The sequence below is a fragment of the Physeter macrocephalus genome, chromosome 11 (assembly GCF_002837175.3).
Source record: "Physeter macrocephalus isolate SW-GA chromosome 11, ASM283717v5, whole genome shotgun sequence".
Lineage (NCBI taxonomy): Eukaryota > Metazoa > Chordata > Mammalia > Artiodactyla > Physeteridae > Physeter > Physeter macrocephalus.
Window position 1 is genome coordinate 124,030,672 of NC_041224.1, and position 12,158 is coordinate 124,042,829.

Genomic DNA, 12,158 nt, shown 5'->3' on the forward strand with positions numbered 1-12,158 from the left:
CCGGAGCCTGTGCTCCGCAACGGGAAAGGCCACAGCAGTGAGAGGCCCACATACCGAAAAACAAAACAAAACAAAACAAAAATAATGGATCATCAGAAATAGTGGGTTTGCAAAAGTATAAATGTAATAGAAGGAGAACTATAAGAGATATATCTGGGGGCAAAAAACATGATTGAATAGGTCAAGAGTCAGAAGGGCTGATACCATGGCCCAGATTAAAGGCTTTCAAAAGGAATAAGAATACTTTGATTCATGAGGCCGAAGGGAATGGGGTTATCTGTAAATACAGAATTATTTTAGTGCTGTAATAGTAAATACGACTTTCATTTTAGTCAAGTAGGAAACAATTTCGTTTAGAGACAAGTTTAGAAAAAGGGAAACCAGTTGGGAATTCCACAGTATAAAGGCAGAAGGCAAGCCATTCTAAGTAAGTTGAAAGGGAGTGAGGACCATATCGTTGTCAGTAGACAAAGTACGAATTAGACCAAAAAGAGGTGACTGGATTCAAAGTAATGATGCAACAATATCATTTTTGGGATAGCATATAGATAGATACCTACTTAATTGGATATTTTATCGAATTAGTGAAAGACAGGATCAATAATATCTTTTAAAATATTTCAATTAACTTAAATGTTTTCTACCTTGAGAAATAAACATAAGCATGTTACACAGAATTTTCCTAGTATGATGGAATAGGATTGATTGATCAATAGTATTCTCTGTTATCTAATAACAGGATATGAACTGAACACTGATGTTATTTTAATATTTAAGAGGAGACTGTAAAGTGGAAAGTGTATCTACATTCACATGGAAGCAGCCACATAGCACAGGGAGATCAGCTCGGTGCTTTGTGACCACCTAAGGGGTGGGAGGGAGAGAGACACAAGAAGGAAGAGATATGGGGATATATGTATATGTATAGCTGGACATATATACACTACCAAACGTAAAATAGATAGCTAGTGGGAAGCAGCCGCATAGCACAGGGAGATCAGCTCGGTGCTTTGTGATCATCTAGAGGGGTGGGATAGGGAGGGTGGGAGAGAGACGCAAGAAGGAGGAGATATGGGGATATATGTGTACGTATAGCTGATTCACTTTTTATAAAGCAGAAACTAACACACCACTGTAAAACAGTTATACTCCAATAAAGATGTTAAAAAAAAGAAATATGTAAGTAAAGGGTAATAATAAATCATTATTTCCATGCTAAACCTGGCAGAGGATTTTAGCCACCATATATGTAGTAAAAACTATCTTACAATAAACCAAAATAGTGAAAAAGTTGAACCAGCATTGTGACAATAATCTTTTAAAATGTTAAGCAGACCCTAGCTTAAAGAAATTGTACTCCTTATTGGAAGCAGATGTAGCTAAAGTGAATCACTGCTGAAACTAGACCAGGGATTTAACTTATGATGTGATTCTGTGTTTGCTATGTCTATCAGGAGACAGGGTCTCTAAACTTTAGTTACAACTATGTTAAAGGAAGAAATTACCAGTATGAAAAGCCACTAACAGAGTCATAGATAGAGAGGCATCTATAAATAGCATCTCCCCTCAAAAAAATTCATTGGATGTTGCTGTTCCTGAGAAGAGAGGAAGGTGGTTGAGATGTTTTAACAGTGTAATAACAGAAATAAGCATAGAGCATAGCTGCAGATTGTATTGTTTAAAATATTTGTTACCCCTTTCTCTGGCCCACTGACATCAAGCTTAGCTATGTGACTTGCTTTGGACAATAAAAATGAATAGAAATGATGTGTGAAAGCCATCACAAGGTTCTGCTGTGAAGATGATGTGGGGCAGGGCATCAGCACAGTGCATGAGCAAGAAATAAACATTTCTCTTTAAGTCACTGATATTTGGATGTTATTTGTTACAGCAACATAATTTAGCCTACATGATACTGTGTATCACTTTTTGCTAAACAGTACTGAAAAAGACTCCATATAGCACTATAGCTCACCTTATGAACAGGAGAAGCACATCAGGGAAAATATTAATCAGTGCATTGGGACAAATACCCTTTCTTATCAAAATTATAAAGAGGATCCCAAGGAAGCACTATTTACAGAATGAAAGGAAGCAAATACCTTCGTAAATGAAACTCAAGCAATGTGGTCCTTAATGGAGGGCAAAGAAGGAAATCACACACTATGACAGGCAACAAATGGGAAAGGATATATGGAATAGGAGGGAGCAGTAACTCTGATTTTTATAAATCCAGTGTGTGTTCCAATTTGTGATTCATTTATCAATGGGGTCTATATTTAGTTTTATTTTTTCTTGCTCTGTATGCCCTTTCAACAACACACAATATTTAACTGCTACTACCCATAGGTGAAGAGTTATCAAAGCTGGTTTCTATCTTAAAATCTGTTCTTACATTTCAGACCCATATAACCAACCAGGAAATATCTCTACACGATAGTCTATAGGCAACTTCCCATCTTTCACCTGGGTTAACAGTTAATAGCTTTCTTTAACACATAGACCAAAAACTCGGGAGTTATTCTAGACACGTCTGTCATTCAAATAATGATTAACAGATTCACTTGATTCTATTTCTTTAACTATCCTTTTCTCAGAACGCCTCTTGCCTATACTCCTCATTATTTCACCTGGAATGTTACAATCATGTCATAGTTTCTTTACCTTCTGGCTCACTACAAGCATATTAGTCCTCAGCATTACCATCTTAAGAGCTATCAAAACTGTAAATTTGACCATATAAGTGCCTCTTCTATTTTTAAACTATTCAGTGAATCTCCACTTGCTTAAAAAAAAATGATAAAACTTTGTAGCACATAACTCCAGGCTCTTCATAACCTTCTCTAGTTTCTTCTCCGAAATAATTTTCTACCATTTCCTTCATACAACCGACACACAAAGCTTATTAACCTCATTCACTTGCAAAATATTCCTTCATCATAAAACACACATGTAGGTATGGAAAAAGAATACATAAATACACTAGAAATGGCATTTGCTCTGTATTTATCTGATAAAGCTTTTCACCTCCAATCTTCAGCAAAGCCGTTTCAATTATTTATTTGTTTTTTCATGCCATTGGTGTACATGGTATCTGGACAAAGAATGTAAGTACTGATAGTGCCTGACACCATGCAAAATAATCTCAACCACAAATAATCAGTCAATTCTCATCGCACATCTAAGCAGATTTCAGAAGTACATTTTCACATAGTGTCCATACAGCCACAAAACTGAGTTGTTGGTATTTCATACTGTGTGTATATACAGCTTGAGGAATATAGTGTTTTTAAGGCAGATTCCATGCGTATTTGATTCAGAGAACTAATTTAAACTGACAAAATATTTTTAAATGAATCATTCAAGTTGTGCTCAGATCAAAAATTTAGGGCAAGTAATTTATATGTGTGCCTCAAGCTTAAGAAACACCTGCCTCTTCTCACTGTATGTCACAACAGGGGGGTTCAATGGATGAATGGATTTGAGATCACATTAAATGCCTTGCAGCTTATCCAGATGCCAGAATAAAAATGTAGAAAACAAATACACCTTTGTGGAAATCAGCCCTTTACAAATTTTTAAAAACTTTTTATTGAAATGCGATATACCTCCAGAAAAGTGCACGTGTCACAAATGTACAGCTGGATGCACTTTCACAGTCAGGAACCCACGCAACCAACCTCAGATCAAGAAACAGAACATCACCAAGCATCCCAGAAGCCCTCTCTGCCTCCTCCTGACCTGTCATGGCAGAAACTAGTCTCACCTGTTCTTGTACTTTATATAAATGGAAGCAAATAGGAAAAAAACAAAAAGAAATCTAGGTGCAAAGATCCACTGCAGGGTATTTAAAAAAAGCAGGGCCACTAGACCAAGCAAGGATACCTCACTCTTCTTAATCACAATTTCAATCATTGTAAGAGTAGGATAAAGTCAGAATTTAGACAACAGTATAGGGAAATGAATGCACTTGATCATTTTTCAGTCTTCTGGTTTCTGACATATATAGTTGAGATAAATGCAATTCTCACTCCTCCACGCACATTAACATTGAAAGCAAGTGATTACATTAGTTTTACCTATGATGAGAAATACAAGAAATACTTAAAACTTACCAAGGTCAGAGCACCTTTTGCTATATACCTTATATTAATAAATCATTTTTTAAAGTTTTGAATTCTATCCTTTATAACATGTAAAGCTAAATGTATCTGGTTTCCAGCATTTCCTGGATATATATTTTAGGGGAAATATTTTATACTTGACTTTCCTAATAATTCTAAGGACAATTAAATTTATTTTTGCTCTTCCCTTACCATTATTGAACCTATGCCCAGGTGGCAAGAATTAGTTTTATATAAATCTAGGAAGATGATACTTTGGAGAATAACTGTTTCATTGAGCAACATCATAGACATGTGCCGAAAGCAAACAAATGATTTTTTCTTAACTGCACTAATGCTTCCCCCTCCATTCAGTTGAATAGTTAACTTTATGGTGCAATACCTCACTGTCACTTAAGATTACCTCACCTTGCAGAGAGGCTGTTGACTCTGAATCCCCAGATAGCATGGAGCATGCTAATAGTGAAGAGAGCAAGAAAGAAAGAGAAAGAAAGGCAATCAATCAAACAAACAAACAAACAAAAAGGGAAAAAAAGTTTGCATAGCATAGATAGGAGTAGAAAGGAAAGATAAAAGCTATGCCAAGAATTTTTGTAATTGTTAATGAACTATACCGCAACATAAATTTTAAAAGTAAAAAAAAAAAAGAATTTTCTGTAAAGAGTACTTTACACTATCTTCTCTCAGGGTCCTTTTTCTTCTATTCATTCTACCACTTACTAAAACCTGAGTTTCCTTCTCACCAAATTCCTTCTAGTTTTTAAAAAGTGTAGTGCTTGGGCTTCCCTGGTGGCGCAGTGGTTGCGCGTCCGCCTGCCGATGCAGGGGAACCGGGTTGGGGACCGGGTCTGGGAGGATCCCACATGCCGCGGAGCGGCTGGGCCCGTGAGCCATGGCCGCTGAGCCTGCGCGTCCGGAGCCTGTGCTCCGCAACGGGAGAGGCCACAACAGAGGGAGGCCCGCATACCACAAAAAAAAATAAAATAAAATAAAAGTGTAGTGCTTAAGCATGAAATTCCTCATATTTCCGACCCCCCTCACACATTTACTTACATTCACACCCGTCTACATATATTATTTTATTCTCCTGCCCATACAGTGTTTTTGTAGCTTTCTGTAGCCTTCAACAGCCTAACCTCTCAGTTTCAGTTAGTTCTTTCTCTAAAATTAGTAATATATGTTCATGTCTCTAAAGAAAAAGTAGATTAAAAAAGTGGAAGTCTCAGATTTCCTCCCCCTCAAATGAAACAAAGTTAGTTAAATAAAAGACTAAAAAGAAATAGAAAATGTCTATATCAACAGCTACCAAATCAAAATTTTAAAAAAAGAAAGGAAAAGAAAAAAAGTACAAAGTATAATTTATTTAACTTCAAAAAGTAGAGATCAAAGAAGTGAGGAAAGGATTTTGGATTGGCACAAAGAACCAGAGAAAGATTTCACCTCTACATGCATGGACTCCCCAGAATCCACACTGTTGAGATGACCAAATCTGCGAAGTTTCAGAAAAATGCCAAAATTTTCAATTAAATGGAAGTCTATGTATGTTTGGACTATTGAACCTGGCTGCTGGGGAGAAAACAGCAAAGTCAAGAAAAACAAATAATGAGTTTGATTCTCTAAGAAGGAAATGAAATCTCCTTGGCAAAACAATCCATACCATAAGAGTATGGTATATAACAAGTAAATTTGTGCCATCCACCATTGTGTAAAACAATTAACTTCGTAGGACCAGAGAGCAGCGTTCAAGTGTTGTAACAAAGCCTGAATACAACCTCTCTAAACAAAGCCCTCCAACTTTACCATTTTCTTTACCTACAGAAATGTCAGAGAATGCAAAATTCCTAGCCCTCACAATATATTTGTGGGAAAAAATCAAACTGGTCTGAGATATAATGGAAAAAGGATCCGAAGGTTTTGAAAAATTATATATGGGCAGAAACACCCAAGCACAAGAAAGGTATAAAGTAGAAAATATTTAAAACACTACAGCATGAAAGAAAACAAGAAATAAACAAAAGATATACAAAGAAAACCACCATAAGAGGAAATTTTAAGGAACCCCCCCAAAATGCTGTAGATCAATGAAATAAAAGCAAAAGATCTTAAAGATGAGATGACAAAACAACAACAAAAATAAGTAAAATTCCAATCCTGAGAAAACATATTGAGAACCTAGGAAACATCACTAAAGACTTAATATATTAATTAGACATAGCAAGTATTAATACAATAGTATAGAAACCTGAATTGTTGTAAAAAGGGCTTTAAAAAACCAAAGTGAATACTGATGAAAAACAGTTTGATTAAGTAGCTACACATAAAGAAATACATACAGAAGGCAAAGGAAAAACAAGATAAAATGTAATATGTACTTCTGAAGCAGAAAAGTCAACAGATGGTAAAGATTTATTCAACAATATACTCCAAAGGAATTTCTATTAAATTGGGGGTATTTAAAATGGAGTTTTGATAATATGAAGCACTCTGCTCCAGTGACATTTGATACAGAATGTTCAGTACATGATATGTCATACATAAGGTATTGTTCCTTGACTATAAAGAAATCAGTGAGTAAAACAGAAAAAAAAAAAAAAATCCCTGATTTCACAGAGCTTTCATTCTTTTGGAAATACGGCATGGAATGTGCCAAGTCAGTGACAGAGTCAATTCTAGATGAATTGAGCAAGGTATTTTCTATGTTCTTCTTTGAACTTCTCAGTATTTCTAGTTTCTGGAAAGCACAAAAAATCCCATGAGCCTGTATTCACTTTTACGAACTTCCTTATCACCCAAACTTTTGTTTCTCTCAAGACCACTTTTCTATTTACTGTAAATATGCTGGAACAAGTTATTAAATATTTTCGTAGAATTTCCAAAATCTTATGTGGGGAAATAAATAACACTTCAAATATCTATAATTTTTTTAAATAATGATAAGAATAAATTGTAGAGTAAAGCAATTACTATCTGGCTATAGATAGAGTACAGAGGCAATTTTAGTATATGGAATGTTGAGTCAGACAAATTCTGGTGCAAATCAAGCCTGTGCTGCCGAACACCTGGATGATCTTGAGAAATCCACTTGGACACTAATGTCTACCTATAAGATTAGTGTGTGCATAAAATATGCATTGAGCTTCATATTCTTCCTATAATGACTATAGGATACAAGTTGGTTCTTAATGCTATTTTCATTTTCCATATACTTTTTTTTTTTGTTTTGTAAGTCAAAAGCACATCTGGAAAATGACTTAAACAACAGTGGTGCTCAATACTGCATACACATTAGAATCACTAGGGAAGCTCTTTAAAAATACAGATGCCTGAATCCCATCACTGGGGATTCTTATATAATTGGTCTTGGGAGGGAATGAAGCTTCATCTTTTTAAAATCTCCCCTGGTGATTCTTATGTGCAGCCAGGTTTGAGACCTACTTATCTAGAAACACTTCAAATGTTTTCATCGGACTAGATTATTTTTAATTCATTTAAGTCCTTTCACTTACATTTTGTTGAGTTTTGTCTGCCCTATAAAACTACTATCAATCAAATGCAAATCCTTGTCAATTTTACCTCCTAAATATTTCTCAAACTCATCTCCTACTCACTTTCCCTCATATTAGCAGTCTGGCCTTCATCATCTTCCCCCTGGGTTATTAAATAGGTTCCTGACTGCCATCTCTCTAAGATTTTTCTTCTCAAATTTTTTTTCAGGCCAGCAATAGAATCTCATTCACTTCCTAAATCTTTTCAATTCTTACTTATCATGTAAGATGGAGCAGAAGCCTTGCCCTTCAATGTCCTCCACCACTTTTCTCCTGCTTAACAATGAGCATATCTCTGCCACGTCCACTACACAATCTGTGTTCAAGTACCATCAAACTGATTGTAGTGTCACAACACTACGTGAAACATTGTGTTACTTTGCTTATTGCCATTCTGTTTCTTCTCCTTGAAATGCCATCCTTTTTTTTCTTTTCCAGGATCATCCTTTGAGATTTCTCAGAAATTCATCCCCCTGAAAAACTTCTAAGCTCTTTGTTCGAGGCAAAGAACAACTGCCCTATATTCATAAAGCTCTTGGTGCATTAATCACTCTACCAAAATTCTTCAATTAAATTGTAAGTTCCTCAATGAAGGTACTGTGCTGATCTTATCTTTGTATCCCCAAAGGTTAGCATTTTTAACTGTGGTGATCAGTAAATATGATTTGATTAAATTGGTCCAAGGAGCAGAAAAATGTATCAGTAGATATTTTGTGCTTTCTAGAGTAGAAAAATTTCTCACTGGAAGTGGCAATTAAGAATATTTTTACTGAGCTTTTAAGAATCTTTTAGAGTTACTGATGGCTAAAACTAACTAGGATTACCACATACTGTGATGGAAAAATTGTACTATATATTTTACGGGGTCATGATTTCTGTCTTGGAATATATGGAATAAATTAATGGGATCCCATCCCCTTGGATTGTGCAAATCATACATGGTACCCTAGGCTAACGCTAATCAAATATGCTAATGCCTTGAAACAGTAACTTTTAAAATTATGGCATTATGCTTATAAATTAATAAAAATATTCATCTCAAAATAAGTCAAAATTTTTTTAAATCAGCAGACGTGAAAGTATCATTTAAAAAATGTTGTATTCCCTTAATCTTTTTCACAACAAAGGAATTTCAACGAGAGGCCTCCATTTAAAAATGGATCACTTTTTTTAAAAAGTAGCCCTTTTTGTTTAAAATATTTTTGTTTAATTATTTTATTCATGGGAAATAAATTTGTAAAATGACAAGTTATTAGAAGGCAAAAATTAAAAGTTAACCAGATTTTTTTAAAGATTTACATGGTCTACTAGAAAAACCTAGTTCTGGGACCTTTCTTTCATAATTGATTTACCTTGTTGTGACAGATGTGCATATGCTATTCAGTTTTCTTCTTGAAAAGAGTTTTTGATTTTGCCTTACACTTCTGCCCTGGCTAGATGTCACCCATAGCTTTAGTTTACCTCATACAATGACTAGCCAAGCATCACAAGGAAATAGAATCTAAGAAATATTCTACAAGCATGAACTTGATAGGATCATGTCAAAAATGGCAGATCATCAAATTTTAAGAATTGGAGGCTGTCTTCTAGCTCTCATTAAGATGGTAATTAATACCATCTTCAGTTTGGTACATTTGCAAGCAACATGAACAATCTGAGATCCCATGTAGATGCCACGCCTGAAATATGACTTGGATGGTTTGGGATAATGACCTGTTCGGGGCATCCAGCACTTCCGTTGTAGGGTAAGTTTTGTTGTCACAAGTCAGTGTCCAGGCAGATGATGCATTCTTGACAATGAAGCTCCATAATTACCTGGTATATTCCAAAGGCTGTTACCATTTTTTCAGGATGTAAAAATGTTCTTAATGCTGGTACTGATCAGTTGATAGTTTCCCCATATCTTTTACGGCTGTAAACTGGGGAAATTTTTTGATAGTACAATCAGATATTTTACTTCCAGTATCTAAAAGAAAGGTATTGTAAAAATAACTGCTAATTTCCTTAGAATCCACTTTCAAATTCAACAACCCAGTTTGAACACCAGTTATAAAATACCCTGGATCCTTGCTATGACAGTCCCCTTTTTGTTAGGACACATAGTTCTTTCTGTTCCCAAATTACCACAAAGAGATATCAATAGAGACAAGTTTAATTTTGGACTTCAGCTTATCCAAGAACCAAGCACAGTTGAGGAACCACTGTGTCATTTTACCAGCTTCCTCCTGAAATTCGATCATTCTCCAAGGGAATCTTGGGATTTCTACCACATTCGTAGACCAGATGAATATTAAAAGTGGACTTATCTCAGTAGAGTACACTTATGACTAAGAGATTGAAGAAAGACCACTTGAATCAGTATTTGACTCATAATTTATTCTAATGGAATAATCTGACATCTGAACTAAGATGTAGGCACAAAGCTTTTATTACATGTAATAGATTAGAATAAAACTTTATATGCCCCAAAATAGGAATAATCAAATAAATCATGATGCGTTTTTATTATGAAATGTATGTTTTCACTTAAATGTTGTTTATGAAAGATGAAAGATATTCAAAACATAAAATGCCTTTGATACAGCATTACATAAGAAAAAACAGGACACAAAATTGTATATCATATATGATTTAAAATATGTGATAATATATGCATAGAAAAAAACAGAAATAATACAATAATGTTATGTAGTGATTATCTCTATCAGGTAATTACTGACGGTTCATTTTACCTTTACCTGAAATTGCTCTGCATTTTCTTTTTTTAACTATAAAAACTTTAGAAAAAAATTAATTCAGATCACATTAGATATTGATGAACAGAAATATGCTCAAATTTTTATGTTTTAAATTATTTTATGGTGTTTTTGAGGATAGATTATATATATGAATAATATATATGAGTAATACACTTTAAAATATTAACTCATTTAATCCTAATAACAACCCTACTTAGGCAAGTTCTATTATCATGCTTGTTTTACAGCTGAGGAAACTGAGGCACAGGACACCAAATAACTAAGTAACTTAACCAAGTACATACATTCTTGGTGATGGAGCTGGGATTCTAGAATATGTGCTATTAGCTATTATGTTATACTTCCATTTATAATGACTATATAAATTTTATATGCTTTTTAAAATTGACTGGTGGATTGTAATTTACTGAATATTAAAATAGTTTTTGCTCAAAAAACAAATTAGCATTTATAAAATCAACAAACCAAAAATAAAATTGTTCTGTTACTTTCATTCACGGTATTCACACCTAACGAGACATTTTACTTTAATAAACTTGAAGACAGACGCCTCTCAAGAAGCACCTTCTCACAATGCATGGCCATGTCATTGGCTTTAAAATGTTTACAGGCCTATTTAATTTTTTAGATTGCCCTAAAATTCTGCAAAATGTTAATTTTCATAGTCAGCATTTTGTAGCATCTATGGAAGGAATTTCTTTTACATTGGCCTCGTAAGCATTTTTTGATTGAATATACAGTTTTTAGAGAGACTGCTGAGCTTTAGTTATAAATGATAAGTCCTTTTTTATCACAGCTGGCTCCATTAATCACTCAGCATGGATAACCATGTACTGAAATGTACCTTTTCTCTGTGCATATTACTAAGAATTATTGTTCGGATATGTTTGGGTTTGCACTTTGCAGCTGCCAGATATGCCTTGTTATATATTGCTTAAACATGAGTTTTCAAGAACATGAATAAACAGTGTTTTTAATAACAATAGCTATCACTCACAAAGTAGTCTGTAATTTAGCAAGTTTTCAATTGAAAATATAAAGAAACTATGCTAAATAAGCCCCATAACAGAACAGATGTTCTCCTGCTTGGTTTCCAAAAAGTTTACATAATTTAAGTGATGTAAAGTTTTCAATTAACATATTTCCATAAACATAGATTATTTTCATTCTCAACAGTAAACATTTACTACATCTTGATATGTGCTGCAAATTCTGCAAGATATTATAATGCAAAGATACAGTGCCTGTTCTCAAAATTGTGTTTGGGACAGGATAAATCATGGAAAAAATCAGATAACTGGATGGCTGAATGAGTAGGTAGGAAAATAATTAATAGCCAGGTAAACAGCATAGGAATTTGGAATCTGAAATTTTAGTTGAATCCTTCTTGACAAGGGTAACTTTCCTAACTTCACAAATTCTGTAATTGCACATTTATAAAATTAGGCTAAATGGGAATAAAATAAAATACGTAAAACATGTCACAGTAAATAATGATAGATGTCATCACTGTATGAGGTGAAGAGCAAAAGATCTGCATCTACTGTTGTGTTCACTGGGTCTTGGTTAATTATTGGCTTTTAGCAGGTTTATGATAAATACATGTTTCAGAAGGATGATAACAGGAAATAATTCTCTCAGGAAATCAAGAGCAATATTAAGGGCTAAAACCTCAAAGAAAATTTTCCAAACATGATATAACTTGAGCTGTACATAGGGAAACACTCTAG